This window comes from Panulirus ornatus, chromosome 72 (assembly GCF_036320965.1).
Source record: "Panulirus ornatus isolate Po-2019 chromosome 72, ASM3632096v1, whole genome shotgun sequence".
NCBI classification, from domain to species: domain Eukaryota; kingdom Metazoa; phylum Arthropoda; class Malacostraca; order Decapoda; family Palinuridae; genus Panulirus; species Panulirus ornatus.
The window spans coordinates 8588270-8594269 of record NC_092295.1 but is presented as its reverse complement, the minus strand read 5'-3'; positions in this window follow the sequence as shown (position 1 = coordinate 8594269).

Here is a 6000-nt window from a genome sequence, read left to right as displayed (position 1 = left end):
CGTGCTTGGCCCACGGTGCTTCCTCCCTCCATCTGTGGCCAGGTGTCGTGCTTGGCCCACGGTGCTTCCTCCTTCCATCTGTGGCCAGGTGTCGTGCTTGGCTCACGGTGCTTCCTCCCTCCGTCTGTGGCTAGGTGTCGTGCTTGGCCACGGAGCTTCCTCCCTCCGTCTGTGGCCAGGTGTCGTGCTTGGCCCATGGTCCTTCCTCCCTCCGTCTGTGGCCAGGTGTCGTGCTTGGCTCACGGTGCTTCCTCCCTCCGCCTGTGGCCAGGTGTCGTACTTGGCTCACGGTGCTTCCTCCCTCCGTCTGTGGCCAGGTGTCGTGCTTGGCCCACGGTCCTTCCTCCTTCCATCTGTGGCCAGGTGTCGTGCTTGGCCCACGGTGCTTCCTCCCTCCGTCTGTGGCCAGGTGTCGTGCTTGGCCCACGGTGCTTCCTCCTTCCATCTGTGGCCAGGTGTCGTGTTTGGCCCACGGTGCTTCCTCCCTCCGCCTGTGGCCAGGTGTCGTGTTGGACGAACTGTTGTTCACGATGGCGTGCAGACCCTGGGTAGGTCATGGGCTATGCTGTCCTGCTGATCTGCTCTACATATGGATCTGACACAATTTTTACCATAATTTTTCTCAAATCTTTACCGTATCGCTATGTGGTCGAGCCTGTCTTGCTCTATATAAATCCCTAGAATATTAAGATGTGCCTTGGAAAGGTTCAAGATGATAGTTTGGAAAGACGATGATTTCTTAGCTCAAAACTTTATGACCAGTTCTGACACTCAGACCCATCCACATTGTATTACATTTCGTCTCTGGATTATCAAAGAGCAAGGGTTAGGGGAGATGATCTTAGTACAGATGAACATAGGATTAACGAAACCATTGGTTGTTACTGGTGGAGAGACGTTAAGAACAGGGGTTAACAAAGTGGTTGTTCGACACAGGGAGTGTTATCAGTTGTGAAGGACAATAGAAAACGAATCTGATTTCGAGAACGCAAATCTGTGATGGCGTGTGGCGGTTTCGACGTGCATATTTCACTATAGTTTTATAAGATCATATGTTACTTTATGGAGTCCAAATCTGTTAAGAGATAACTGGCTCAGGTTTAAATGGTCTATCCTGAGCTTGGTTTAAATGGTCTATCCTGAGCCTGTCCATACGTACAAGTATATAAGGAGAAAAATTACTACCCACGTATTTTCTACGTGTCGTAGAAGGCAACCAGGAGAGACGGGAGCAGGGGACTGGAAACCCTCCCCTTCCTGTACCTCATTTCCTAAAAGTTGGAACAGAAGAAGTAGCCAAGTAAGGAGCGCACATCCTCCTCAAAGGCCCAGGCTGGGGTGTCTGAATATATGTGTAAGTAACCAAGATGAGAAGGGAGAGATAAGTAGTGTGTTTGAAGAAAGAAGCCTAAATGTTCTAAATCTGAGCGAAACAAAGCTCAAGGGTATAGGAGAAAATGTTTCGGAAATGAATTAGGGATAAAGTCAGTGGTTAGTGTAGGAGCAACAGGTAAGGAAGGGAGTGCGCTGCTAATGAAGCAGGGGTTCTGGAAATGTGTGAGAGATTGTAAGGAAGTGAGACCCAGACTAATGTGGGTAAAAATGGAAGTGGTGATTGAGAGGATGGTGGCATGTAAGAAATGACAGGCTAAGAGAAAGGTGTAGTGATATCAAGAATATGGTTCAGAGAGCTGAAGAGGGTGTACTGGAATTTTTTGGACAAATGGGGAGAATGAGAGACAAGTCGACAAAGAGGGTGTATGTGTCAGAACATACAAACCTCCAACAGCTAGGTTTGGTAAAACGCTATCAGCTGGCTATGTGTTCTGTTCGGAAACAACCGATAGACCCCGTTGCTCACCATAGTGAGACGAAGGGTATTCGAGTACTTAGTATTTCGAATTGTTGTTTCCTATTATACTGTCCCTTAGCCTATCGGTTAGCATGCCTGCCTCTTGCACAGGGGTCCCAGGTTCGATCCTGGCTGTTGGAGGTTTGTATGTTCTATGAAGGTGCGCGTTCATATACACTTTATTCGTATTCATATAACTCCGCGTTGTACAGTCAGGTTCGGTAAAACGCTATCAGCTGGCTATGTGTTCTGTTCGGAAACAACCGATAGACCCCGTTGCTCACCATTGTGAAACGAAGGGTATTCGAGTACTTAGTATTTCGAATAGTTGTTTCCTATTATACAGTCCCTTAGCCTAGCGGTTAGCATGCCTGCCTCTGGCACAAGGGGTCCCAGGTTCGATCCTGGCTGTTGGAGATTTGTATGATATATATATGTGTGTGTGTGTGTGTGTGTGTTACTGAACTCCACCTGGAAGTGGGTTCAACGCGAGTGAGAAGTCACGTTTGTCCAGGCTGTGCAGTGGTCGATGGCCGGGAGTGACATCGCCGCCAAGGACATCCGAGCTCCCAAGGCGTCCAACGTTTCCTGCCCCTGCGTGGAGCGCGGCCTTGAGTCTGCAGGGGTCTCGTGTGTCTGGGGTTATATATAGGATTGAAACCTTGTTTCTGGGATTATATATATAGGATTGAAATCATACGTGGAGGAGGAACCGGGTTAGAGCTACGATCGTCCTCTTTGCTTAATGAGATTCAGATACGGTTGTGAGGGAATCCAACACCCTCCAGTGACCGGTGGAGGAGACTGGGGGTCTCAGAACAATAGGTGAGGCGCCTGCTAATACCAGTGAGAAATTTGTGTCTCCCAAACAATGGAAGTGATTATTGCTTCCCCGCTACACTTTCCCCCGTCTGTGAAGCAGTTACTCCCGAGCCTGGCTGTTCGTACAGACGTTCTCCTCAAGTCGAAGGTGTTGGCGATGGTGGCCATCACCCGAGCCACTGTGGAATGGAGGAGGTCAGGCTTCGTGGTGAGGTTGGTATACAAATCTTCTGAGAATCGGGAAAGTGTCACAGACAGGTATGTGCAGAGCTACACAAGTGGGAAGGGTCATGTTATATGTCAACCATCGATGGATTCTGGTCCATAGCTGGGTTACCATAAGGGGCTGGAGGGAGAGGGAGCTAAACTCATTGATACGACAGTACAGAGGGTGGCAAGGCAGGAGGCAGAGTCCACAAGTGGGCTGGTTGCTAAAGGCATATTAGTCCTGCAAGGTATTTCTTTTCTAGTTGTTTCCCGTGCGGCGCGTTGACGGAGGGAGTGTAGGGTGAGAGAGAGAGAGAGAGAGAGAGAGAGAGAGAGAGAGAGAGAGAGAGAGAGAGAGAGAGAGAGAGAGAGAGAGAGAGAGAGAGAGAGCGCCTTTGCTATTCCATCCTTTTCTCCCACTGCTTTTAAGAGAACTGCATTCTTATCAGTAGTAATAAGGCCAGACGACCTAGCGTGGACCTTGGGTCTGCGTCAGATCACCTCACATGGACCTTGGGTCTGCGTCAGACCACCTCGCTTGGACCTTGGGTCTGCGTCAGACCACCTCACTTGCACCTTGGGTCTGCGTCAGACCACCTCGCTCGCTTGGACCTTGGGTCTGCGTGGTCTGTGTATCTACGTGTGTGTTTGTGTGTGTGTGTGTGTGTGTGGGTCTGTGTATTTGTGTTTGTGTGTGTGTGTGTGTGGGTATGGGTGTGTGTGTGTGTGTGTGTGTGTGTGTGTGTGTGTGTGTGTGTGTGTGTGTGTGTGGGTGTGTATGTGTGTGTGTGTGTGTGTGTGTGTGTGTGTGTGTGTGTGTGTGTGTGTGTGTGTGTGTGTGTGTGTGTGTGTGTGTGTGTGTGTGTGAGCTGGGATGATGATCCCCGGGTTTTTACGTTCCATGGGTTGGGTTGGATCCCACAGGGTCAAGGTATGTGTTGGAGCCCCGGATGCTGGTGTCACATTTTTTTTTTTTTCCAAGTGAGTCGAGACTTTCACTACGTCTTCCGCTGACACACTTACCTTACTTATACTTAGACAGACGAAATCAAAACTGTCAACTTTAAAGTACAGTTTAAGGAATGACTCTGTGATGGAAGGGGGTGTGGTGGGGATTGGGGTGAAGGTTAAGATAACACATAGTCCAATATTATCAGGCATTCTCCTGTTCATGATGATGACGTATTTCATTCGACATAATGTTCGTGTTCATTAAAAATCCATCCTTTAATTTTTTGAGATTGATATAAATATTTTCAAACGGTAGCGGTTCGAATCATGCTGTCAAGGAGAGCATTGTGTCATAGAACACTAAGGATTCGAACCAGTACCTTTTGCGTAGTAGTTGGGAACGCCAACGGTTTGGCTACGATCGCCCCTAATTGAGACACGATTATTCAGTTACAAATAATCGATTGCCCTTCGTCTCTCATCCATGAGCAACGGGGTCTACACCGGTCAAATCCCATCAGACTCACATTACCAGCAGTTAGCATTTTACATTTCTTACTGTAAAAACGCGGAGGTATATGAACACGAATATAGTGCATATGAAAGCACACTTACATAGAAAACATAATACCTTCTAACAGCCAGGATTCTGCGGGCTGTGTTTATAAAATACCTTGTAAAAACTGTAATTTGTTTTATATTGGGCAGAATATAGAGTATCTTTATAGTAGCCTTAAGCAACATAAATATAGTATAAGAATAGGACAAGAATTAACTGCTTCGTTTAATCATGTTAAAGATTATGACCATTGTATTGACAGAAGTAACGCTAATTCAGTTATTAACTGTAGCTCCTTTAGTACGAGAAATATCATTGAATCTTATGTTATTAGATACACAAAGAGTTGTATCGTTAATAGTAGTGAAGGTCTATACAGACTGGATAGCTTTGCCGTGGGCAAAGTTTGCAAATAGTTCCCTCTCCTGTCCACATAAAAATCTTATGACAAGCATGTTGCCAGACCCGAACACCACCATCCAGTAAGGTTTTTTTGTTTTTTTTCTTTACCAATCTCGTCTTGTATCTTTGCTGACGATGTGATCGTTACACGAAAGTGCACTTGGGAACTTACCGTGTTTCATTTTCCTCGTGGTTTAATGCATATACTAGATCACGCGCACTAATGTGAACAGGCAGGATGGTGAAAGACGTGAGGGATAAAGTGAATTCGAATGATGTGGTATGCGGGGGTCGACTTGCTGTACATAGACTGAATCAAGGCATATGAAACAACCAGGAAAAATCTGGAAAGGTGTGTGAGGCCTGGCTGCTGATAGGGGGCTGAGGTTTCGGTGCATTACACATGACAGCTAGAAAGTGAATGTGAGCGGATGTAGCCTCTCCTAATCTGTTCCTGGCGCTACCCTACAAATGCAGGAAACGGCGATTGATATATACATTATATATATATATATATATATATATATATATATATATATATATATATATATATATATATATATACTTTCAGTTTCTAAAAGATGGAACAGGAGAAGGAGCCGTGCAAGGAGTGCTCGTCCCCTTCGATGCCTCGGGAGAGATGTATAGTATGTTTGGAGAGAGGAACCTGGATGTTCTGGCTCTGAGTGCACCAGAGTGTGAATGGAAAGAGAGAAGAATGGCTCGGGAATGAACTAAGGGTAAAGTCCGAGGTTAGTGTGAGGGTTTGTGCAAATGACGCGGTGGCACTTCGGATGAAGGAGTTGTGGAAAAGTACGGAGTGTAAGAAAGTAAACTCAGACTAATATGGTTGTAAATGAAAGTAGGTGACGAAGGATGAGTGATCATTATTCCTTGTCCATCAAGTAGCGATAGGAGGGAGGAAGAGAGGCGAGTGTTTTGGACAGTGGTGAGTGAGTAGGTCAGAAATTCTGTTGCTTGGGATCGAATAACATTGATGGTGTTTGAATGTAAGGATGAGTGACGTAGCAGTTGGGAGCATAATTAGGGGTCAAGGATACATACTGTAATTGAAAATGATGTACAGATTGTGGACCTGAGCACTGAAAAATGTCTGGTGATTAGGAATATCTGGCTTAAAAGGTGGAAGATAGAAGGACGGGGATTGAGGTAGAGAAGAGATCATTTATTGAGAGAAGAAAGAGAG